The sequence below is a fragment of the Schistocerca americana genome, chromosome 1 (genome assembly GCF_021461395.2).
Source record: "Schistocerca americana isolate TAMUIC-IGC-003095 chromosome 1, iqSchAmer2.1, whole genome shotgun sequence".
Taxonomy (NCBI): Eukaryota; Metazoa; Arthropoda; class Insecta; order Orthoptera; family Acrididae; genus Schistocerca; species Schistocerca americana.
In genome coordinates, this window is record NC_060119.1 from 243,070,599 (window position 1) to 243,097,312 (window position 26,714).

Below are 26,714 nucleotides of genomic sequence, written 5' to 3' on the forward strand. Positions count from 1 at the left end.
TTTCAACGTAATCTCCATTCAATCCTACGGCCTTACGCCACCTTGAAATGAGGGCCTGTATGCCTGCACGGTACCATTCCACTGGTCGATGTCGGAGCCAACGTCGTACTGCATCAATAACTTCTCCCACGGATTGCGTCCTTCATTGGGCCAAACATATGGAAATCCGACGGTGCGAGATCGGGGCTGTAGGGTGCATGAGGAAGAACAGTCCACTGAAGTTTTGTGAGCTCCTCTCGGGTGCGAAGACTTGTGTGAGGTCTTGCGTTGTCATGAAGAAGGAGAAGTTCGTTCAGATTTTTGTGCCTACGAACACGCTGAAGTCGTTTCTTCAATTTCTGAAGAGTAGCACAATACACTTCAGAGTTGATCGTTTGACCATGGGGAAGGACATCGAACAGAATAGCCCCTTCAGCGTCCCAGAAGACTGTAACCATGACTTTACCGGCTGAGGGTATGGCTTTAAACTTTTTCTTGGTAGGGGAGTGGGTGTGGCGCCACTCCATTGATTGCCGTTTTGTTTCAGGTTCGAAGTGATGAACCCATGTTTCATCGCCTGTAACAATCTTTGACAAGAAATTGTCACCCTCAGCCACATGACGAGCAAGCAATGCCGCACAGATGGTTCTCCTTTGCTCTTTATGGTGTTCGGTTAGACAACGAGGGACCCAGCGGGAACAAACCTTTGAATATCCCAACTGGTGAACAATTGTGACAGCACTACCAACAGAGATGTCAAGTTGAGCACTGAGTTGTTTGATGGTGATCCGTCGATCATCTCGAACGAGTGTGTTCGCACGCTCCGCCATTCCAGGAGTCACAGCTGTGTACGGTCGGCCCGCACGCGGGAGATCAGACAGTCTTGCTTGACCTTGAGGCGATGATGACACACGCTTTGCCCAACGACTCACCGTGCTTTTGTCCACTGCCAGATCACCGTAGACATTCTGCAAGCGCCTATGAATATCTGAGATGCCCTGGTTTTCCGACAAAAGAAACTCGATCACTGCCCGTTGTTTGCAACGCACATCCGTTACAGACGCCATTTTAACAGCTCCGTACAGCGCTGCCACCTTTCGGAAGTCAGTGAAACTATACGAGACGAAGCGGGAATGTTCGAAAATATTCCACAAGAAATTTCCGGTTTTTTCAACCAAAATTGGCCGAGAAAAAAAATGTGTTGCATTACGTATTGAACTGCCCTCGAACATTCGTGGAGGAACATTAATCAGTTTTCAGAGAGCTTCGGAAACATTATTTCCGGTTTAGCATTTAGTTTCTACAGTGTTTCCGTCTTTGTCTTCATTTTTGATGAAATTCACCCTTTCGGGGCTCTTTTCAACTTCGGGAGATGGAAGAAGTAACAGTGGGCTACATTTGGTGTATTTGTAGGCAGTGTCATTATAGTGACGTTTGGCCACAAATGCGCGAACAAATATTAAAATATGAGCAATTAAATTTTTGTAGGTCACTTACAATAAACTGTTTCTCCACAAATCTGAGCGTGTTCTTTGGTTTACTTCGGTCGAAGTGCTTAGGAAGTAATGGTAATGGACTGTATACATCATTGTACCTTGTGGTAACTCATGGTACAAAACGACACTGAATTGTTATTATTATTATTATTGCTATTATTGTTTACTTTTCACGATTAATCAGATCCCTAGATGGTCACTGATTTATCGAAACTAGTTATCATTAAAGATAAATTGCAACAATCTGTTCTATGTAGCTATATTTTACAAATATTCGAGGTAGTCTAACAAATAAAATGTTTATATACATAAGTACGATAAGCTCACCATCTCATAATTAACTTTCCATAGTGGGCCAAATAAAGCTCATTGCAATAAACGTTTCCCAACGTAGCGCTGCAAGCAACAAAATTCGAAGTTCAACTTACTACTTGTTACTTGGTTAAATAACGCTAATGACTTGCCATTCCTAATTAATAATTATTAATCTTCCTTGGAGGGGGCACTAATGCTTCGGAATATGCACTACAGGAGGGCAATTGAGCAACTGGAAAACATGTTCTGTTCGACACAAGGAAAATTTGAATGCAAATCTTAATTACAGCAGCGAAAGTCGCTCCTCCAACTGTACATTGGCACTACACGTAAGTCGGCGCCTCCTAGTGCTGTGACAATCTGCGGCAGTGCTGTTGCCGTGTCGTGTGCCTCAGTGAACTTAGCAGCACAACGCCTGCTGCCGAAGAAAGCGTGCTCCTCGCCAGCTCGCCTGTCTGCCGGGTTGCGTACCCTTGCAGGCGCGCAGCAATTTATTGCGATCTGCACGGCCGTCGCACGTCTCCGCCACGGGTCATTAAATAATTAGGGGAAGGACCACCACGCCACGTCACGCCATGCTAGGGGCAGCTCCAATCGAAAATCTGCAGGCGCTCTTACACTGGAGCTCCTACCAAAACCGAAGACTCCCTCCCTGTCGTCACTACTAAGGTAAATCTCCAATTTCATGTCCGTAGTTTATTAGCTCCACCATTTTTCATTCAGTTCACTATCCTTCCTCTGCACACACTCAGCCCAAGTCTCTGCAAACAATGATAGTACTTCATAGTAAATCAAAGTGCACAAGGCTCTGGAGCTGACTTTTATTCATTGCAAGTATCGTAGTAGTATTGTTGTTGTTATTGTTCTTGTTGTTGATACTAAAAATTTCATTAATTTCCGAGGAAAAAAGAACATGTGCTTACTAACATACAAGTTGAATTGCCGGAAGGAATCAGTGTGTGAAAAATGTACAACAGACGAATAAATTCGTCGTTCTGTTTTTACTTGTGCCGTGTACGGAATCGACTTTCCCATGTTCTTCAGTTTATCAGGTTTGATGTTAAAGTAACATGTCGAATTTGGCTCTGATAGGACAGGTAATCGAACTTGGTTATATTGTTGAAACCAACCAGGTATTGGCCTGAAGTAATTTAGAAAAACCAACGAAAATCTAAATCAGGATGACCAGATGAAATTAGAGCCGCTATCTTCCAGAATACGACGTCAGTCTAAAACTGTATCTCATTTGGTGTATTCTTAGCGTACAATACCGACTTGCTTATAAATTCTAGCAACTATCTTATTTTTTAGTGTAAAAAACAAGAGCTACATTATTCATTTGTTACTCGGTGTCAGTCACTGCCTGCACTATACAAACATTGCTTGATTTATATAATTCTGTTCGAATAGACCTCGGAAGCCAGAATGAGATTTTCACTTTGCAGCGGAGAGTGCGCTGATATGAAACTTCCTGGCCGATTAGTACTGTGTGCCGGACCGAGACCTCACAGGAGAGCTTCTGTAAAGTTTGGAAGGTAGGAGATGAGGCACTGGCAGAAGTAAAGCTGCGAGGACGGGTCGTGAGTCGTGCTTGGGTCGCTCAGTTGGTAGAGCACTTGACCGCGAAAGGCAAAGGTCCCGAGTTCGAGTCTCGGTCCGGCACACAGTTTTAATCTGCCAGGAAGTTTCAGGCCTCGGAAGGCCCAACGATACCGACTGACCGCTGTGTCATCCCAAGACCATAGGCGTCACTAGCTGCGATATAGAGGAGCATATGGTTAGCTCACAGTTCTCCCGGCCATTGTCAGTTTTTGTTACAGGAGCTGCTATTTCGCTATCGAGTAGTTCCTCAGTTGGCCTCACAAGGGTTCAGTGCACCCCATTTTCCGACAGTGCTCGGTAGAACCGAACAGTCGACCACCCCAGTGCTAGCTATGTCCAATAGCACGAAACTTCGATAATCTGGTGTGAACCGCTGTTACCCCTGTGGCAAGGCCGTTGGCTCATTTATCTGAAGGGTGAGCAAAATAAAACTTGCCTGTAAAATATTTGTTGCACCTTATCATAGACAGCACAGCGTACATCAGCTGCCCTGCTTAGGATGATGTGAATTGGGTCTCAAATCTTAAAGAGTATGAAATATTCTCCAGGCCAGTTTTATTTTACCTACCGTGTACAAAGCTGGTGTTACAATGTTTATTTATTTGTCATGTCTAACCTCTACACACACTGTCGACTGACATCATTGCGTTGACTGTTATTTCCGGTTTCTATTTTGTGTAACGCAGCTTCCGCATTAGTCACCTGAAAAACTGAGTCTGTATCCCTCCATAATCAGAGAGATAATGATCACAAAAAAGGATGTTGCAAAAAGATTATATCGACCAAGTCAGTGAGGAATCATTAAACTTTGTATACGCTATATTCGATTACATTATTGCCAATCAGTCTACAACCATAGACTATCTACGAGTACGTGTCCGGAATGACCTAAGGTAGCAGGCTGTGATTCTTTATCAGAATCGAAGATAGCTTGCTTGTAAATCCGCTTCAAAAAATTGATTTTTTGTTTTTCCTCTCAAGCCGATTTTTCGACAAAATAGTAGTTAAGAGAAGTTTATTGTATATCAGGAAATAATTTGAACCAGACGTAAAGGTCTCTTGTGTGCGGCCACAACCACATTTCTTCTGCTTTCACACGTCAGATGTTGTCATTAGACTTCCGTTCGAGAAAGATAAAGTATACAATTGTTTTTCCAATCGGCAGCCCTATCAGAAGATACGATTTGCGATGCTCTTACGTTTTCCCATGTATAACTTCGGTTTTCAAGCGTTGTTTTCCTCATAAATTTTTCTGTATTTTGATTTATTACTGTTTTGACAGTCTCGAAAGTTATATTGCCACCAAAAATGTGTTTTTGTCCTGGAAAACGTAAGTTCCACGGCAATCAGTTTATTTCGCCAGGAAGGAGAATCTGCATAAGTACATCTATAAAAACACCAAGCGGTGTCCTCAAGGGATCACGGAGAGTGATTCTTGGTTACACTGGTGCAATTGTAAGAATCAATATATCAATATATCCTTGCTTGCTGTTATATGACATGCATATATATATATATATATATATATATATATATATATATATATATATAAAGTAATTAGATCAATTATTCGCTTAAAAAAAAATCAATAAAATGAAAATACACTTGGGGGCCTGGAAGAGCTCTGCTCGGTACGCTATATTACATTTTTCGATTGATTTATTTTTTTGGTATTTTTGATAATGTGAATGCCATGAATTTTCAGAAATTGTCTGCAAGCATATCTCAGATGATGGCATTATTCGTATGCTAGATGAATGTGATCTCAGTGACCCTGAAGATGCAACCCTGGTGAGGGCTTTATCCACAAACAAGATGAGTCAGAATCGGAAGATAACCTTGAAGTGAATTCACAAGGAACTGACAGTGCCAACGAAAATTCTGATGATGGATTCCGGTAGAGGAGATGAGTTTATTACAGTCACGACGAAAATGGCCAATTTCATTGATGATGAAACTGTAGATACTATACACATCTTTACCAATGCTGAAGCGTCGCGAATTGTTTAATGTGACAATGCAAATATTGCTCTGCGCAGAATGATAATTTGGACGGACGTAAGTTCTGTGAAACTGAGAATATTTTTGATGTGCTACTGATTGCTGAAGCTCATCGTTACCGAAAGGAACCAGAGTCTGAAATGCGAACAACAGACGAAAGTATTCGTCGTTCTAGTTTTGCTTGTGCCATGGCACGGGACCGACTTGCACATAACCTTCAGTTTGTCAGGTAAAGCAACACGTCAAAAATTGTTATTTAATTTAAGTATACTTTGAGACATTCGAATAAAATAATCTGAGTAACCTTTTACACTGCTATGTTGAGAAATTAAGAAAAAAATAGACGGGGTCGCCAGAAGACCTCAGCTGGGTGAACAAAGATGACGACGTAGGCTTCGTATGTTAATTCAAACGAATATCTAACTATGTGAGTATTTCGCGTAGCGGACAATGTTGTTTTGTGCTAGAATGTATCAACAAATGATTGTTGTACCACCTTTGTTAACAATGTAGAAGACACGATCCGTCCAAACATTGTGACGTATCTTCATAATAATGCATAGCACACCACAGGAAGTAGAGCATGTACATAGAACACTTGTTTCAGTTTGTAACACGTACAATGTGATCTAATACAGCTGCATTAAGGCAGTTATATTCTTCGGAACTACAAAAATAAATAAATAAAAATTAAAAAAACTTCACTTTATGCCAATGATCCATTACTTTCAGTGAGCATCTAACCTCGAACTGTGTTATTTTTTCACTGCTAGGAGTTAATTTTCCCACGGAAAGTTTGGTAGTCATGGCTGCGAGTCTCCTTACAGCACGGAACCTCTATCGGAAACACATCATTTATACATATATGGGAAAGAGTATTGGACATAATACCGACCCCTGGAAGACGATGGATGCAACCTACACTATAGGGTAAGATAGAACAGGTGGGGAACGAACTGCAATGAAAATCAATATTTACGGTACAGAAAATATTGGAAAAAGAACCGAAACGAGTCGTTAGACAACGTATTGCTTACACTTTATGGCAGAGGTACAAGTAACTCGTAGTGTTTATGCGTCTTATTTCAAAATGGTGTATGCGAACTGTGATCGAGACAGCTGCCTTAGACAGCCTCCTGTGCCTCGTATAATCGAACTCTTACGACCATTCTTGGTACATGAGTTTCATACTTCTGAATGAAAAATACACTTTATGTTATTTTCGCTCTATTTATTTTTCTTGTTTAACAATTTTTGATTTCCAGTACCGTCACCAATATCCATGTACGCCTTTGTAAGTCTGAAATCATGTAACAACCAGTATGAATGCTGTAAACATCAGCGATTTGGTTTTTCCTCCGCAAATGTGTTGCTCTTTCTTGAATTCTTTTTTTTTCCTTTGTTAAATTGACAGAGTCCCTAGTGTGAGCACCTTATCTGTTTCATTATTTTAATTTTTTAATTCCGAAAACACTGAGAGAATCAATTTTAACAGAATATACAAGTTTCAGTAGATTAATTAATAAAATGCCTAATCCATATGCAAACCACGAAAGCATTAACTGTATCAAATAACAATGCAAAGAGCTTATAAGAAATACATTAGTTTAATAACCAAGCTTTGACATAAGGGGGTGCTTGAGCTTAGCCCAGACATTGCTCGGTCCCCTCAAGCAGCTCAGATCAGGTACTCTACAACATACGCACAGGAAAAAAATTAAAACCACATAGCTACAAGGTGACAAAAAAAGAAATGAATTACAGATCGCACGCTGAAAGATCTCATAAAGCCCTTTCAGATTTAACTGAGAACAACATTTCGGCTTAGTAATCTTGAATTAAAAGTTAAAAAAAATGAATTTGTGATGGTTTCACACATGACTATTTAAAAGGGATCGAACGATTTAAAAATCTTAATCTCCCATGACAATTTTAACCCGTGGACCTTTAAAAAGGAATCTTTTAATTCCACAAGATTATTTTTTTATTCCTGCCCATTAGTGCACCAATTAATAAAAGGGTTTCAGTGTGTCAAGGTATCGTTTCTGACAAGGGGCTTAAGAATAACTCGGGCATGTCCTGGTAACTCAGAATGCTGATCCACACTGAAAATAGGTGTCCAGTGTGCGACGGCCATGCGCCGTGTCATTCTTGTTACACCTGAAGATGGGCTTGTAATCGCACGGAACCGGGACTAATTGAACAAATAAATCTTTTGCGACTGAAGCGGTTTATTAGCAGATTCCATTGGAGAACGTTATATGCGAAAACCCAAACTGAATTGCTATAGCAAAGCCCCGCTTAAACAACAGAGGTTTTTGCGAGTCACAACCAGTGCTTTAGTCACTTGCACATAAGGGCCTCACCGTTTATTTCCACGCCGGGCCTTGGCTATATAGTAAATACTGGCAGCACAACATTCACAAATCAAGAAATGAGAAATGTGCTGACTCTGCAGATGCGAATCCACATGCGCTAAGAAATGCGGTATTTCTTCAATTGTCGTAGGCACACTTTTCACTATTAAAGATAGCGACATATAACATGACGAACCGCAGCTCATTTCTCGCTGAGCAACACTGATTACCACGCAGAGCAGTAAGCGAACACCGAAGGCTGGACGGAGTGCGCATGCAGTTACACTATGTTGTCGAAAGTACACGGACAACCCCGAAAAACATACGTTTTTCATATTAGGTGCATTGTGCTCCATATCAGCGACAGCAGTAGTCATTAGACATCGTGAGAGAACAGAATGGGGCGCTCCGCGGAACTCACGCTTGTCGAACGTGGTCAGCTGATTGCGTGTCACTTGTGTCATACGTCTCTACGCGAGATTTCCACACTCCTAAACATCTCTAGGTCCACTGTTTCCAATGTCATAGTGAAGTAGAAGGGTCACGTACAGCACAAAAGCGTAGAGGCCGACCTCGTATGTTGATTGACAGAGACAGCCGACAGTTTAAGAGGGTCGTAATGTGTAGTAGGGAGGCATCTATCTAGATGTTTACCATCACACAGGAATTCCAAACTGCATCAGGATCCACTGCAAGTGGTATGACAGTTAGGCGGGAGGTGATAAATCTTGGATTTCATGGTCTAGCGGCTGCTCATAAGCCACACATCACGCCGGTAAGTGCCAAACGCCGCCTCACTTGGTGTAACGAGTGTAAACATTGGACGATTGAACAGTGGAAAAACGTTGTGTGGAGTAAAAAACCACGGTACTGAATGTGGCGATCCGATGGCAGGGTGTGGGTATGGCGACAGCCCAGTGAACGTCATCTTCCAGCGTGTGTAGTGCCAACAGTAAAATTCGGAGGCGGTGGTGTGTTGGTGTGGTCGTGTTTTTCATTTGAGGAGGCTTGCACCCTTTTTTTTTTTTGCGTGTCACTATCACATCACAGGCCTACACTGATGTTTTAAGCACCTTCTTGCTTCCCACTGTTAAAGAGCAATTCGGGGATGGCGACTGTATCTTTCAACATGATCGAGTACATGTATATAATGCACGGCCTGTGGCGGAGTGGTTAAACAACAATAAAATCCCTGTAATGGACTGGCCTGCACGGAGTCCTAACCTGAATCCTACAGAAAGCCTTTGGGATGTTTCGGAACGCCGACTTCGTGCCAGAGCTCACCAACTGACATCAATACCTATCCTAAGTGCAACATTCCGTGAAGAATGGGCTGCCATTCCCCAAGAAACCTTCCAGGACCTGATTTAACGTATGCGTGCGCGAGTGGAAGCTATCATCAAGGCTATGGGTGAGCCAACACCATACTGAATTCCAGTATTACCGATGGAGGGCGCCATAACTTGTAAGTCATTGTCAACCAGGCGTTGGACTACTTTTGATCACATAGTGTAAATCCCATCAGCAGGCGGCTATGCTTCTTCTGGCTGGCGCCGGCGAACCCATCACTGTATATTTTAGTTTAATGAGCAGGAGGTATCGAGACTAACGCATGCACAGCTCATTTCTCCCCCTTTAAAAGGAAACAAGGGTGTGACAACAAATTTGATAAAGGTACGCTATGCACTTCAGCATCCCAGTTATCAGTCCCAAACTTAATCTGATTTACATGTGTCCTAACTTTTCTGATGGTGGCCCTATCCTGGACAACAAAGCTGAATGGGGATATAATCCTGATGACATCATACGATCCAACAAATTGGGGGAGCATCTTGGCAGGTATCTTCTGATTGCAGTTAGCACGTGCATAAAAGTTCATTAAACAAACCCATAACAGTCTTCGACGACATAAGCCGCCTCCACCTGTCATACCTTGCAGCCTACGTCTGGTGCGCAAGCTGAATATTATTTCTCGCAACTGAATAATTTTCTTTTATGAAATTAGGATGAATACTGTAGGGAACAGGGTCATCCATCTACCACAGATTATAAATGGATGAGTTAATACAATACACAAACATCAACTTTGTGAGTAATGTTCTATGGGTTTCATGATTTGGGCTTTACAATCAAAATTAAATCAGTTGATAGAACGGTTCCATTTCATCCGAGATTTGGAGTGATTTTAAATTACGGTAGACTCGTTTTGCAGATTGTGGCTGCAGGTAATAGGGTGTGTTTTTTGTATGAGAACTTGCAGTAAAGAAATAACATTTCTAAAATTCGCATGCAAAATGGTGAGAGCGTTACCTTTTACGAAAACCGTGGGTGGGCCAAGAACAGAAAATATTTTTGCCAGATGTACAGAGAAAGGCCCCATATAGTCAACATAAAGGTTATCAATGAGCTGCTCTTCTCGGCTGTAAAGTCAGAAATCTCGACAGGTATCTAAATTAGGCTCCGCCATTCTACACTCCTCATACTGACCAACTATCTTCAGTTTGGCCTTAGTAAAGGTAAAAGCAGCAAGGAGGCAGTTCTGACGTTGCGGTTGACAATAAAAACAAGACTGATGAAATCTCAAGACACGTTCGTAGGATTTGTCGACCTGGAGAAATGGTACAAGATGTTTGAAATTCGGAGAAAAGTAGGTGTGAGCTGTAGGGAAAGACCAGTAATATATAATACGTACAAGAAACAAGAGGGAGCAGTGAGAGTGGGAGACCAAAAACGAAGTGGTCGGATTAAAAAGGGTGTAAGGGATATAGTCTTTCGCCCCTACTGTTCAATCTGCACATCGAAGAAGCAATGACGAAAGTAAAAGAAAGATTCGTGTGCGGGATTAAAATTCAGGGTGAAAGGATATCAGTGATGAAATTCGCTTATGATACTGCTATCCTGAATGATAGTAGATCACCGGTTCCCAGGTTCGATTCCCAGCCGGGTTGGTGATTTTCTCTGTCCGGGAACTGGGTGTTTGTGTTGTCATTTCATTAGCATCATCATCATTTGACAGTGGCTAAAATGAACTGAGTAAAAAACTTTGGACTTTGCAGAAAATTAGGACTTTGTACAGGTACTGATGAGCGCGAAGTTGAGCGCCGCGAAGTTGAGCGCCCCACAAACTGAACATCATCATCACCATGAAAATGGAGAAGACTTGCAGGATGTGTTGAATGGAATGAACAGTGTAACGACCGCAGCGTATGGAGTGAGAATAAAACCAAGGAAGATGAAAGTAATGAGAGGTAGTAGCAGTGAGAACAGCAAGAAACTTAACATCAGAGTCCACGAAGTGGACGAAGTCAAGGAATTATGCTAAGTAGACAGCAGAAACGGCTTTCTTGGCCAAGCAAATTTTACTAGTATGAAACATAGGCCTTAATCTGCGGAAGAAATTCCTCAGAATGTGAGTTTGGAGCACGGTATTGTATGGTAGTGAAACATGGGCAATGGAAAAACCGGAAAAGAACAGAATCGAAGCATCTGAGATGTGGTGCTACAGAGGAATACTGAAAATTAGAAGGATTGATAAGATGAGGAACGAGGAGAGTCTCCGGAGAATCGGGGAGGAAAGAAATGTATGGAAATCACCGACAAGAAGAAGGGGTAGGATGATAGGACACCTGTTAAGATACCGAGCAAGAACCTCTGTGGTACTAGAGGAAGCTTTAGAGAGTAAAAGCTCTGGAATATATCCAACAAATGGTTGAGGACGTAGGTTGCAACTGTTACTCTGCTCTGAGATGAAAATGTTGTCACAGGAGAGGAAGTCGTGGCGGGCCGCGCATGAAACCTGTCAAAAGCCTGATGACAGTAAAAAGAAGAAAGAAAGAGAGAAAGAAATAATTCCTTACGTTGGAGTTCAAATTCTTCCAAGTTAGTTGTCCCTTAATTTTCATGATTGTTTTCTACGTAACCAAACGGTACTCACATAGAGACTGGTGGAAAGATTTCTCGTACCGCATCATATAGTAAAAAATTATTATTGATGGAATTAACTTCTTTTGGTCTGAGTGGACACAGAATGACACTGTAAGCGTGTCCGAAATTTTTATTTCATCAGAAATCGTTTTTTACAATATGACTCTGTGCCATACTCAGAAAGTTTTCGTGCTAAATACGTATGCATTTCTTAAATTAAGGGCAAATTTATACAATAGCTCATACTTCAGCAGTTAGGAAAAAGTGCCTACATGCAGCTGCAACAAAGTCGACGTGTCACCAAACATGGTAGTGCAGCTGTAAGCGGCAACCTTCCTCTTCTATCACGTACAAATCCACGATCGTGTAGTTTTCGCCGTTCATTGGCCTAATTCCATCATTACTCGTCAGATTCTTAAATCAATGTAATTTTCCATCGGTGGTTGCTATCCAGCGCGCTAGAGCACGTCTTTTCAGTTTCCAAGTCAGATGAAGCCTGTACTTTGCAGCATCTCGTGCACTACTCGCTTTAACAACACGGACAATCATGCTCATTATAAGTGACAGTATTCAAATTTCGATTTAAATCAACAGATTTTACAAAAATTTTATATATGTTGCATGCTACTTAGTGCCTGATTTATAATAAACAATGTGAGTGAATCGACTTTACGCAATCATAATATCTCTCGGCATATTTTAAAATTAACTGCCACGTACAGGGTGTTTCAAAAATGACCGGTATATTTGAAACGGCAATAAAAACTAAACGAGCAGCGATAGAAATACATCGTTTGTTGCAATATGCTTGGGACAACAGTATATTTTCAGGCAGACAAACTTTCGAAATTACAGTAGTTACAATTTTCAACAACAGATGGCGCTGCGGTCTGGGAAACTCTATAGTACGATATTTTCCACATATCCACCATGCGTAGCAATAATATGGCGTAGTCTCTGAATGAAATTACCCGAAACCTTTGACAACGTGTCTGGCGGAATGGCTTCACATGCAGATGAGATGTACTGCTTCAGCTGTTCAATTGTTTCTGGATTCTGGCGGTACACCTGGTCTTTCAAGTGTCCCCACAGAAAGAAGTCACAGGGGTTCATGTCTGGCGAATAGGGATGCCAATCCACGCCGCCTCCTGTATGTTTTGGATAGCCCAAAGCAATCACACGATCATCGAAATATTCATTCAGGAAATTAAAGACGTCGGCCGTGCGATGTGGCCGGGCACCATCTTGCATAAACCACGAGGTGTTCGCAGTGTCGTCTAAGGCAGTTTGTACCGCCACAAATTCACGAAGAATGTCCAGATAGCGTGATGCAGTAATCGTTTCGGATCTGAAAAATGGGCCAATGATTCCTTTGGAAGAAATGGCGGCCCAGACCAGTACTTTTTGAGGATGCAGGGACGATGGGACTGCAACATGGGGCTTTTCGGTTCCCCATATGCGCCAGTTCTGTTTATTGACGAAGCCGTCCAGGTAAAAATAAGCTTCGTCAGTAAACCAAATGCTGCCCACATGCATATCGTCGTCATCAATCCCGTGCACTATATCGTTAGCGAATGTCTCTCGTGCAGCAATGGTAGCGGCGCTGAGGGGTTGCCGCATTTGAATTTTGTATGGATAGAGGTGTAAACTCTGGCGCATGAGACGATACGTGGACGTTGGCGTCATTTGGACCGCAGCTGCAACACGGCGAACGGAAACCCGAGGCCGCTGTTGGATCACCTGCTGCACTAGCTGCGCGTTGCCCTCTGTGGTTGCCGTACGCGGTCGCCCTACCTTTCCAGCACGTTCATCCGTTCCCAGTCCGTTGAAATTTTTCAAACAGCTCCTTTATTGTATCGCTTTTCGGTCCTTTGGTTACATTAAACCTCTGTTGAAAACTTCGTCTTGTTGCAACAACACTGTGTTCTAGGCGGTGGAATTCCAACACCAGAAAAATCCTCTGTTCTAAGGAATAAACCATGTTGTCTACAGCACACTTGCACGTTGTGAACAGCACACGCTTACAGCAGAAAGACGGCGTACAGAATGGCGCACCCACAGACTGCGTTGTCTTCTATATCTTTCACATCACTTGCAGCGCCATCTGTTGTTGAAAATTGTAACTACTGTAATTTCGAAAGTTTGTCCGCCTGAAAATGTACTGTTGTCCCAAGCATATTGCAACAAACGGTGTATTTCTATCGCTGCTCGCTTAGTTTTTATTGCCGTTTCAAAAATACCGGTCATTTTTGAAACACCCTGTACATAAGACATTAGAAGAACAGCGAACAGATGGGCGCCGGCCGCGGTGGTCTAGCGGTTCAGGCGCTCAGTTCGGAACCGCGCGACTGCTACGGTCGCAGGTTCGAATCCTGCCTCGGGCATGGATGTGTGTGATGTCTTTAGGTTAGTTAGGTTTAAGTAGTTCTAAGTTCTAGGGGACTGATGACCACAGATGTTAAGTCCCATAGTGCTCAGAACCATTTGAACCATTTTTGAACAGATGGGCATACTAGTACTCCAGTTATTATTTTCACGTAGTGTTCTTTATTTATGCATTTATTTGACTGGAATAATTTGGGCCTTTTGGCCCCATATTATATCTAAAGTGACTGTCTTGATGAGTCAACATTACAACATGCATAGTACATGAGCAATATATAATGATACTAATAACAGTAATAATAATAACAGATGCAGTAATAAATGTATGTATTTTAAGAAATGTCAATCTTATTAATTTTATGCTAAGAAATTTGCTCATTACGTTCGAATAGAAAGTAAGCTGTGACATCTAACAGAAATGATGACAGGAAGTACAAAGGTAATCAAATATAGGTAAGAAGATGACTGCCCAGAGGAGCTTAATGAGAAGTAAGTACAGCAGATTAGATGGAAGGAAAAAAACCGAAATAGATAGAGATGAGAAAAATAGGAACAGCGTTGACAATGTAACACCGATTCTGCTTCACTGCTGGACATAAGGTAAAGAGCTGGAATGTAACCAGAAGGGAATTACGCCGATAATAAGTGATAAAGTTTTAATCTCCTCTTGAATGCAGAGTGGTTTCGGATAAGACGAGGATTTCAGGATAGTTTGCTCCAGAGATGCACGGCTGAAATGGAGGAGTTTGTAATTACAGTTACAGCGAAGACGCTGGACGTATCCACTTCGATGCTGCAGTAGTGAAGTGGTGACATATTTCGTATGTAAGGAAACGTATTGAGGGAATCTACGACTAAGAAGATGGTGAAGAAAAGCGTGTGGAAAGTACGTTGTCTATCTCATCGCATGTACCCTAACTGAGCGTAGGACGGACAGACATGATCAAACAACCGAATGTTACGCGTATCTTACGCAAGCATTCATGGCACTGTTTCTTTCCTGTTGAGCTACGTTGCGGAAGTAAAGGTTTAGTAGGACTAAAGATTCAACAAATTTTTTGCTTTCGCTTGATGTGACAACATTGGGCTGTGTGCGGCTTGCGGTCATGCCGTTTATTGCTCGTCATCTTGTTATTATGGTTCTGTCGCCTGTTTCTTATTCAATTTTTTGGCATCACTAAGTTGCTGATTTGATTCCCCGTCAGTGGCAACAGCAGCGATTATCGATAAGTGCACTGTCGTACTATCTCTCGAGCGACTGTTACTATTTCCGGGTCGTCGTCTGTCGGGAGTTCAGTCGGGGACGGAGCGCCAGTAGTGCGTGGACAGCCAGTACTTGCCGACCGCAGGTCACACACATGAACTCTCCGATGGAAGGAGATCGAAGCGGGAACGACCGCTGGTTGGTCGTTCGTTTGGTCGTCTCATTGTGCGACGTGTGTATTTGGTATTCTGACCGTTTCTGGGCCTTGTCATTGGTCATCTTGCCAGACGTGGGTCGATTCCTTCCTCGTGCAGAGATGACTTCGCCAATGGACTAGAGTTACCTCTGCATGGTTTAGTACGATCCAGTGTTCCCGGGTCGCCGTGTCTCCCAGCTCCAAACGGACATCGAGTTGGGTCGGGTTGGAGCTGCAGTGAGCTCCGGACGGCCAAGACTCGCCCGACCGCTGCTGACACTCATAACTTGAGTGGGGACGACCTTGGTTGGTCGTTCGGTTGGTCGTCTCATCGGACGACGCGTAACTTCTGTGATTTCCGCTGAGCAGATGAATGCTGTCGGCGTACTGGAGTAGCCATTTGGTCGGTTGCGATGGAGCAGCTAGGAAGTCTCCGGGGTATGAGGTCAGGCCGGGGCACTGGCGGTGTGCACGCGCGGTCGGAGTTGTGTGGCACTAGCTGTGAGTGCTGCAAAGTTGGTCGCCTACCAAACCTGCATACTGGAGTTGACTAATCAGTGAACCTGTTATAAAACCTCAACTGCTGTGATATCTCTTTGCTGATTGCTGGTTGTTGCTTCCTGGGCTGTTCCCAGAAGCAGCAACGTGATGGTGTGCTGGAGCCGGCAAAATTTTGCAGCCGTCTGCCTATATTGTGTTTAACCTTGAAATGATTATAATTTATTAGTGAAGTGCACCAGCGGTATCTTCTGCCTTGTGGCCGATAATGTTCCGGTTACCTGCCCTGATCGTTATTTTCCAGTCTTGTGTTTTCCTCACCATGTTGATGCTGTCTGGCACAGCATGTAGTTGGACAGCTTGATGTTGCCTCCCTTTTCTTTGAGTGGTTCTAGTGCCTTGACTGTGTTTAGACCCACTCCTGGTGCGATTCTCGTCCTCGCTGATATTTTTGTTTGTCGTGCCGTTGGTCGGGTGGAAGGGAATTGATTAGGTTGTTGGTTGGTTCTTCAGCCGTACCTAGGTCATGCGGCGCTCCGATTATTTAGTGTTATGCTTGGCTGCCTGTCGCACCTAAACTGTTGTTAGAGTTTTCTCCCCATGCCGACCCTTGGAACACTTATGAGCACCACTGTTTGATTGTTTGTGATTGTGATTTTCTTCTGTCGCAAGTACTGTGCAAGGCCTTCAGCCGTGTTTTCATTTTGTCTGTTCTATGTTTAGTATGGCCCTTAGCCGAACCTTATGTGAAGTACTTTAAGATTAGGCCTTCAGCCGCGTTTTACTTAAAATTCTTGTTTTCTCTGTATTTAGGCGTTCTGCCGTGTTTGTTTTAAAATTTGTGGCTTTCAGCTATAATGTGTAAATACGTGTCTGTAAGGTTTGTCTTTAATTATCTTCAATTCTTAAAATGGCCTTCAGCTCTACTGGGTAAATGCTTATCTTAAGGTTTGTCTCTAATTAATTTGAATAATTGTTTGGGCCTTCAGCTCTCAAAATATTTCAAGTTTTCTTAAGATGGTTTTCTGTTGTACTGTGTAAATGCTTGTCTTTAAAGGATGCCTTTTATTATGTTGAAAAATTAGTGGGCTTTCAGCCGAGGAATTAATTTAAATTATCCTTATGTGGCTTTTAGCCGATATTTGTAAATGCTTGCCTTTTAAATAATTTCTTTTGGTGATCTGAAATATTATTTGAGCCTTTAGACAAGAAGATATTTTCAATTTACTTAAGTAAGGCCTTCAGCTGTTTCTCTAAATCCTTGCGTTTTAAAAGGAATAATTAAAACTTTATTACTGATAAGTTACTTGGCCCCTCAGCTGTGAATTGATCCTTGTTGTTTTAAAGAGAAAACTGTGCACTGGTTTTCAAGGAATAAATTTGTGTGTTCTTGTGTAACTAACAGTAACTGATCTTGACCCCTTTCCACAGCCTGATCCGTTCTGTCCTCCGAAACCCAGATTTCAAATATTTCTCATAAATTTTAGACTGCCTATAGGCAAGATAGAGATTTTCTACATGCTCTGTGAGATTGGTCTTCCCAGTTTAGGTACTGATCAGAGATTATGCTGAGATCTTGAACTGTTTTATGGCCGGTCACTGTGGCCGAGCGGTTCTAGCCGCTTCAGTCTGGAACCGCGCTGCTGCTACGGTGGCCGGCTCGAATCCTGCCTCAGGCATGGATGTGTGTGATATCCTTAGGTTAGTTAAGTTTAAGTAGTTCTAAGTCTAGGCGACTAATGACCTCAGATGTTAAATCCCATAGTGCTTAGAGCCATTTGAACCGTTTGAACTGTTTTATGACCGTGTAAATGGACATAACAAAGGAATTTGGAAGGAACTGTTTCACGAAAATTACCGCTTATCACCTTTCAGAGTGGTATGAGGATGACCTGGGACTTCTTACGGTTTATTATAAGATCCAGGTGTCTTGCCCAGCGCGATAACCACCAAAGGTCTTCATTCTTATCTGACAGGGCATCAATAACGTTCTTTGGAATTGCTGTTTGGTACTACAATTTTCAGAATTTTTCTACTACAAACAGGCAGGATAGATTTTCTACATGCTGAAGCAGTTTCTTCTTCCCATTGTAGATGCTCATCAGAAATTATGCTTAGATGTGTGGCTGTTTGTTTTTCATTATCTAATTGGATACCATCAAGGAGTGTTATAGGGACTGTTTCACAGAAAAGTCCGCTTATAAACTTTCGGAATGGTATGAAGATGACATGCGACTTCTCAGGATTTACTTTAAGATACAAATGTTTTGCCCATCTTGTCACTGAAATAGATCGTCATTCGTGTCTGACAGCTATGTTCTTAGGGCTGGCGTTTAGGTACAACTGATTCTAATTAGCATGTTCGTATAACTGTTAGCTTCAATTACAGCACAAGTTAGATATCATTGATATACAGCGAAGAATGCTTCAGACCATGGACTCAACCCTGTGGGACACATGTTTGTATGAGGACTTCTCCTAACCACAGATAACTGTATAATCTTGGTACTTTTATGGCAGTGCATATTAGCGTTTTTAGCTGTTTTGGAGCACGCAGACTATTTCCGTACTAATTTTCCTTTTAGATGTTTTAGTTGTTCGCTTTTGATAAATACAGTTCTTTCTTTTTAATAGGTAATATATTGAAATTAACAGTGCCAAAAGCCTTGCTGAAATCAAGCAGCCTGAAAGTGATCGCTTCGCCGCATTTCACCCATCCCCGCGACAGTTAGAGCCTGGCGTGCATTCACGCTAAAGAAATCAATGGCCGTCCTCGCCTTAATTGAATGTATATAAGTACTGTCTTTTTTTTGAGACATGTCTGAAAGAACAGACACCATTTTGATCCATCAGGCACTATGAATTAAGACACAAAGGAATTACAGGCATTGACTGCGAGTGGGCCTTGATTGAAATTAGTGAGGAAGGTTGTGCCAGATCGGGATTCGAACTTGTTTCTTTTGCTTACGAGGCAGATGCGCTGACCACTGCGTCATCGCAGCTGCACGGACTAGACTAGCACGTCTCCTGTCGGACTGAAATTCTCATTCCATCCACATTCTGTGAATGTAGCGTCTCTTGCTCATTATCCTTTTCATTGAGGCAATGCTGTGTTACGCCAAAGAAATATATCGGTAAGGGGTGTCATTATATTAAAGTCTCTAAAATTGGAAGTTCCTGTTTATACCTAGAAAGGGTTTCAGAAATTAGGGAATATGCGTTAAATTTGCGGATGGGGAACGCGTGTTCATGTACGAAGAGTTTGCGTCAGGGAGGAGGGCGCCCCGATAGATTTTGGCGGACTGAATGGTTGATGATGATACATGATGATGAGGTGGAAGTGCGCGTGTTGCCGAACGGAAAGAATCTGGCCGCTGGAAATATGTCGGCCGCCTCGCCCGCCGGGGGCGCCGTCCGGGGGCGGCCGGAAGCGACGGACGCGGGAAGGCCGGCCGTTGTCGGCAGGAAGCGGTGCCGCCTCCATCACGCGCTGGCGGTCGCCTAAACAATCCCCTGCATTAGCTGCCAGGTAATACGCAATTTGCATGACACTTTGCTGTTGAAATCATTACTTGGGGCGCCGCTGCGCGCGCTGATATGACGAGGAAATTATTAGTGTTTGGACGCGCGGCCCGAGGTCGGATGCAGGGTTAATAACGCTGTCAGGTTGGCTGCAGTGAGCGGGGCAGTACCGCGCGCCTGCTACGGCTGCTGTTGCTGCTGCTGCTGCCACCGCAGGCAGTGGAGAGCGTTGCTAGCGCTCTACGATCGTTTTTTTTCTTTTGCTTTCTCCGCATCGTTTTACAGTCTTCATATTCGTTATATACAGACGGAGGTAGCCAATGTGTGCTTCTTGATGACACAATACAAAATTGTGGTTTTTAGTATTCCTGAAAGCGGAAAAGCTTTTACTGTTATCTGTCAAAGTAAAAGAGTAATTATACATGTGTAGTGTCTAGTTTTTGGGACATGCATGTCTGAGGGAACAGACACAATACCAATATAATTTATGGGCTTGACGGCATTTCTATCGTTCAGAGTAGATGCATGATAATGTCCGGCCTCTTGCTGGAATACAGTAGGGTTGGGAGAGAAGAGAAATAATGGGACGGGGACTCTACTCGGCACTGTGCCGCATATGGAGATTTATGTTGGACAGAAGACGTGCTCGGATAACCGCAGTGGTTCAGGTGAAAGCGAGAAATCCGGGTTCGATTCTCAGTCCGGCATAGATTTTCACCTGTCTCCATTGCATACTTCAGTGCCCTAATGCAGAAAAAGTCGGTAATATCTTTCGTCAAGTATAAAAAGGATTAACTCCCTTTTGTGACTAATTAATGCATTAGTTGTAAAGAAGCGGAAGACAATAGTTTGTGAACTGTCACTCTCGACTCTACTCCCTCATTCCAAGGATACTATCGATAGCTTATTTCATTCAGATACTCGGAATTTATTTAGCTGGGGGTACAGCTTGCTTGAGGATAAACGCTGGAAAGGTATGAACTGTGGCGGCGTACCTAGTACCATCACGTGTCCTGTATGTCTTTTGGATACAGTTCGTAATTACTATTTATTAATGATTGAAGTAATCAATAGTGTGAGAATGGGTTATATAGTATATACGATGTGTGGCTATAAAACATGGAACTGATGCCGACACAGATCAAGTATGAATGCGCCAGAGAAGAATGTCCAATAGCTGTGAAGCGTGAAGCATTCTTAGTCGAATGCGGTGTCTGTGGTACTTGTAGACAGTGTAGCCGTGGCCTTCTTCGTTGTAAGAGTTGTTATTTTGTTTTGCTGGGAAAATTAAGTGTAAAAACAGAGGAACAAACTGTCGTCAAGTTTCACAACAAACTTTACAAAACTGCTACTAAAACCTGTATTTTACTAAAAGACGTGTGTGGCGAAAACTATTTATCACATACTCGAGTTTCTGAGCGTTTGCGAGATGGTCGAGAAAACGTAGAAGATGACTGACGCCCGGGACGCCCTTCAGCATCAAAAACGGAAGAAAATATCGAAAAATTAGGGAACTGATTCTGTATGACCGTCGGCTGAGTATTCGAGTAATTGCTGAAAGTGTAGGAATAGACTAACAATGCGTAATGAAAGTTTTACACAACCAACTTCACATGAGAAAAGTGTGTTCGGAACTGATGGCGAAAATTCTCACGATCGAACAAAAAGAAACTGGTGAAAATTTTTATTCCGGCTCTTTGAATAACAGTGAAAATGACACTATTTTCTTGGAAAGAGTGACAACATGTGACGAAACTTGATTTCACTTATGATCTAGAGACTGTGCGTCATTCCAGGCATTGGAAGAGCCCAACTTCACCGACAGAGAAGAAAGCTCGAATTGGCAGAGCAAGATTTGGAGCGATGATTACTGTTTTTCCGATATTCATGGAACTGCGTATCTTCATTGAGTTCCTGAGGTCAAACTATTAATCAACATTACTACCTTGAAGTTCTTGCTGGACTCTGCGAGAATATAAGGCAAGAAACGACCCGAATCGTGGAAGAACAAGTCATGGGTTCTGCGTCAAGACAACGCACCAGCTCATATTGCATTAAATTCTTTATTTGTGTGGCCATAGTGTCCTAGTTGCTTTGTAATTCATGAGGGTATTTTTGATCTGTCGTTTCAACTACAAAAATGCGTGATTTTTCACCAGAAGCGTTTTGTTTTATTGAGGTAAAGCTCTCCTTTGATGTAGAAAGTATGTACAGTTACATCCCTGTTAATGAAACCATAAAAATAAATGAAGAGTTAGCCAGTATAAAAAATAGCATTAAAAGTGCAGATAAAGAAACAATGGTGGACAAGCTAAACAAAAAAACAAAGGGACAAATAAGGAAGAAAACTAACCAAACCACACTAACTCGTACAACTTGCACTACAACAAAAATGGCATACAATGACCTACCACAACAAATACACTCATAAAAAAGGAAACATATTAAAAAAAAGACATAAACATTGCTTACAAAACAAACAATTCCATACAAAAGCATATCCCAAAACTAAAATCAAAACTAGACAGATACGGACAATGTGGTATCTGTCAGTTCAGTTGCAGAGATTGTGAGAAGATACACATTGAAATGACTGGTAAGACATTTGACACAAGATATAAAGAGCACATCAGAGCATTCAGATACGGTACAAGTCATTCAACATTTGCGGATCATCTAAAAGAAGAACACCATAAACCAAGCAATATTGAAAACGATATGAATATCATTAAAATCAGTAAAGACAGACAGCTCCTTCCTTTCCAAGAAAATTTCCAGATACAAAAAGCATTAACACAAACAGTTGCTCAATGACCAGATAAATATTGGAAACCAGACTCTATATAGAATAACTGATGAAATCACTTGAAAAAGAGCCTTTTCCATCCTTCACCCCCCTCCCCCACAACCCCCCCCCCCCCTCCCCCAATCACATCTCCTTTCACCTCTCGCTGCTCACCTTCTCCTCTAAGCCACACTCCACCACACTGCTATATACTTATGGCCGCTCAACGTGGTTTCTCCTCTCAAAAAAATAAATCAATCAATCAATAAATCTCCATCGCTATTCCTTCTCTACTCTTACAAAGTATATAACTACATAGAAACATGCTTAAATAGAATTACACACATACAAAACTCTAATTTACGAAAGAATATTTGTAGGTCAAGGACAAAGTATGTTGGCAACACTACAAAACACAAACATCAATACATTCTTGAAATACGGAAACAAACAGAATACAGTGGTGTGCATAAATGTGTGTTGTGAGAAATGCATAGTGCTGCAGAACATATAAAAAGTAGACGAAAATTATCAGTGTCTAACATAGAAAAACAGCGATGTGCTAGCAGACGGCATTTCCCGATGTAAGCGAGGAATCAGCGGAAAAATCACACGTAAGTACAAACCAACATATTTTTAAAGAAATATTTTTCGATGTAAAAAGCAAATCAAAATGTAAATAAACTTAATTACAGACCACTGATGATGCTTTACCTCAATAAAGCGAAACGCGTCTGGTGAAAAAACCACGCATTTTTGTAGGTGCAACGAATACCCCCATGAAGCATATTGCAGCGTCTGTTAACAGGTTTCTAGCGAAGTACTGCATCCCAGTGGTCGACCACCTATTTCATTTGCCTGATCTAGCATCAAGTGTCTCCTATCTGCTCACCAAGGCCAAATCTGCAATAAAAGGAACAAGAGTTCAGTCCGCTGTAGCAGTCAAAGATAAAGCGGCAACGTCATCAAGGAGATCACAGAGGAAGGCTTCTAGCACTGTTTTCATTAGTGGAGAATACGTATGGAGCGTTGTAGGGATACACGAGGGGAATATACTGCGAGTGATAATAACTAAATATGTATGTTTCTGAATCAAATGTTATACTGCAGTAGTCCCGTTATTTTATGGCCACACCTCGAGTAGGCAAATAATAGTGGACCGGTATTCGAACAGAAACTTTGCCTTTCGCAGGAATTACTCTTACCGACCAAGCATTTTTTTTTTTTTTCATCAGAGTGGTTTGATGTGGCCCGACACGAATTCCTCTCCTTGTCCTTGTCAGTGTTCCTCTCCGATTCTGCACAGAACCTCTTCATTCTTTTCCCTATCAGTCCACGTAATTTTCAACATTCGTCTGTAGCACAACATCTCAAATGCTTCGATTCTCTACTGCCCATGTCTCACTGTCATGCAATGCTGTGCTTAAGAGGTGCATTCTCAGAAATTTCTTCCTCAAATTGAGGGCTATATTTGGTACTAGCAGACTTCTCTTGGCCAGGAATGCCCATCTTGCCAGTGCCGGTCTGCTTTTGATGTCCTCCTTGCTCCGTCCGTCATTGGTTATTTTGCTGCCTAGGAAGTAGAATTCCTTAACTTCATCTACTTCGTGACCATCGATCCTCATGATAAGTTTCTCACCGTTCTCATTTCTGCTACTTCTCATTACTTTCGTCCTTCTTCGTTTTATTCCAAGTGCATATTCTGTACTCATTAGGCTGTTCATTCCGTTCAGTAGCTCATGTAAGTCTTCTTCACTTTCACTCATGATAGCAACGTCATTAGCGAATCGTATCATTTACATCCTTTCATCTTGCATTTTAATTCCTCTCCTGAACCTTCCTTTTATTTTTCATCACTACTTCCTGACGTACAGATTGAACAGTAGGGGTGAAAGACTACATCCCTGTCTTACACCCTTTTTAATCCGAGCACTTCGTTCTTGGTCATCCACTCTTATTATTCCCTCTTCGCTCTCGTACATATTGTATATTATCCGTCTCCCTCTATAGCTTACCCCTAGTTTTCTCACATTGTCGAATTCTTTTCGCAAATCGACAAATCCTATAAACGTGTCTTCATTTTTCTTTAGTCATGCTCCCATTATTAATCGCGACGTCAGAGTTGCCTCTCTGGTGCCTTTACCATTCCTACAGCCAAATTGATCGTCCTCTAACATCTAATTTTCTTTTCCATTCTTCTGTATATTATTCTTGATAGGAACGTGGATGCATGAGCTGATTGTGCAACAATTCTCGCAATTGTCAGCTCTTATAGGCTCTGGAATTGTGGCGATGATACTTTTCCGAAAGCCAGATCATACATTCTACGAACCAACTTGAACATTCGTTTGTTGTCACTTTCCCGATTATTTTAAAATTTCTGATGAAATGTTATCTATCCTTTCTGTCCGTATTTGACCTTAAGCTCTCCAAAGCTCCCTTAAATTCTGATTTTAAAGCGACTTATGTTTCTTCGTCTATCACATCAGACGAATCTTCCCCCTGACAGAGGCCTTCAAAGTACTCATTCCATCTATCCGCTCTCTCCTCTGTTCTTAACAGTGGAATTCCCGTTACGCTCTTGATGTTACCACCTTTGCTTGTAACTTCACCAAAAGTTAGAGTGGCTTTCCCATATGCTGTGTCAGTCCTTCCACAATCATTACGTTTTTGATTTCTTCACATTTTTCATGCAGACATTTCATGTTAGCTTCTCAGCACTTCATATTTATTTATTTCCTCAGTAATTTGTATTTCAGAATTCTTGAATGTCCCTGAACGTTTCTTCGATCAACTGAAGTATTTCTTCTGTTACATACGGTTTCTTCACAGTTATCTTCTTTTTATCTATGTTTTTCTTTTCAATTTAGAGATACCCACTCCTCTTCAACTGTACTGCCTACTGAGCTATTGCTTATAGCTGTATCTATAGCTTTAGAGAACTTCAAGCCTGTCCATTCATTCTTTGGTACTTCTGTATCCCTCTTCTTTTCTCATTGGTTTATAGTGACTAATCTCTTGAACTTCAACCTAGTCTTCACCACTGCCACATTGTGATCTAAGTCTACATCTGCTCCTGGGTAACCCTTACACTCCAGTATCTGATTTTGGAATCTCTGTCACACCATCATGTAATCTAACTGAATTCTTCCCGTTTCACCCGACCTTTCCCAAGTATATATCCTCCTCTTGCGATTCTTGAACAAGGTATTCACTATTACTACTTAAAATTTATTGCAGAATTCATTTAGTCTTTCTCCTCTGTCATTTCTTGTCCCAAGCCCATATTCTCTTTTCTTTTACTCCGTCCCCTACAAGTGCATTTCATCTCCCTTACGTACTGTTTTACTCTTTCAGTATCCTCATATACTTTCTCAACCTCTTCATCTCCAGCTTACGACGTCGGCTTGTATACCTGTACTATTTCTGTCGCTGTTTTTTTGCTGTAAATTCTGATAAGAACAACGCTATCACTGAACTGTTCACAGTAACAAATTCTCTGGAAAAGGAAATTTGTGTTAACGTCTTATGGTACCAAACTGCTCAGGTCATCGGTCCCTAAGCTTACACACCACTTAGTCTAACTTAAACTAACTTACGCTAAGGACAACGCACACACCAATGGGCGAGGGAGGACTCGAACCTCCTACGGGGGAGCCGCGTGAACCGTGACAAGGCCCCTAGACCGTGCGGCTACCCCGCGCGGCACACTTTCTGCCCTACCCTCCTATTCATAGCGAATCCTACTCCCGTACTTTTTTCCGCTGCTGTTGATATTACTGTACTCATCTGACCAGAAATCCTTGTCTTCTTTCCATTTCACTTCACTGACCCCTGCTATATCTAGATTGAGCCTTTGCATTTCTCTTTTCAGATTTTATAGGTTCCCTACCAGGTTCAAGCTTCTCACATTCTAAGCCCCAACACGTAGGACGTTGTCCTGCAGTTGGTTATTCAGTATTTTTCTCATGGTCACCTTCACTTTGGCAGTCCCCTTCAGGAGACCCAAGTGGGGGACTATTAATGACTCTTTTGCCAATAGAGAGATCATTATAACACTTCCTCAATTGCAGGCCCCATGTTCTGTGTATATACATTATGTGTCTTTAATGCAGTTGTTTCCATTGCTTTCTGCGTCCTCATGCCGTTGATCACAGTTGATTCTTCCGCCTTTAGGGACAGTTTCCCACCCCAAGGACAAGAGTGTCTTGAACATCTGTCCGCTCCTCCACCTTCTTCGACAAGACCGTTGGCAAAATTAAGTTGGCTTCTTATGTTGGAAGTCTTTGGCCACCAGTGCTGAGTATTAAGGAAAATTAAGCGGTGGCCGGTTCTGCTCCGGGTAGGAAAGACGTTTCCATTATTAATGAAGACACTGCCCCTAGACCACGTTTCCATGATAGGATTTACGTGGTATGTAATTTTCTTGTCAAACATACTTGTACTTTGG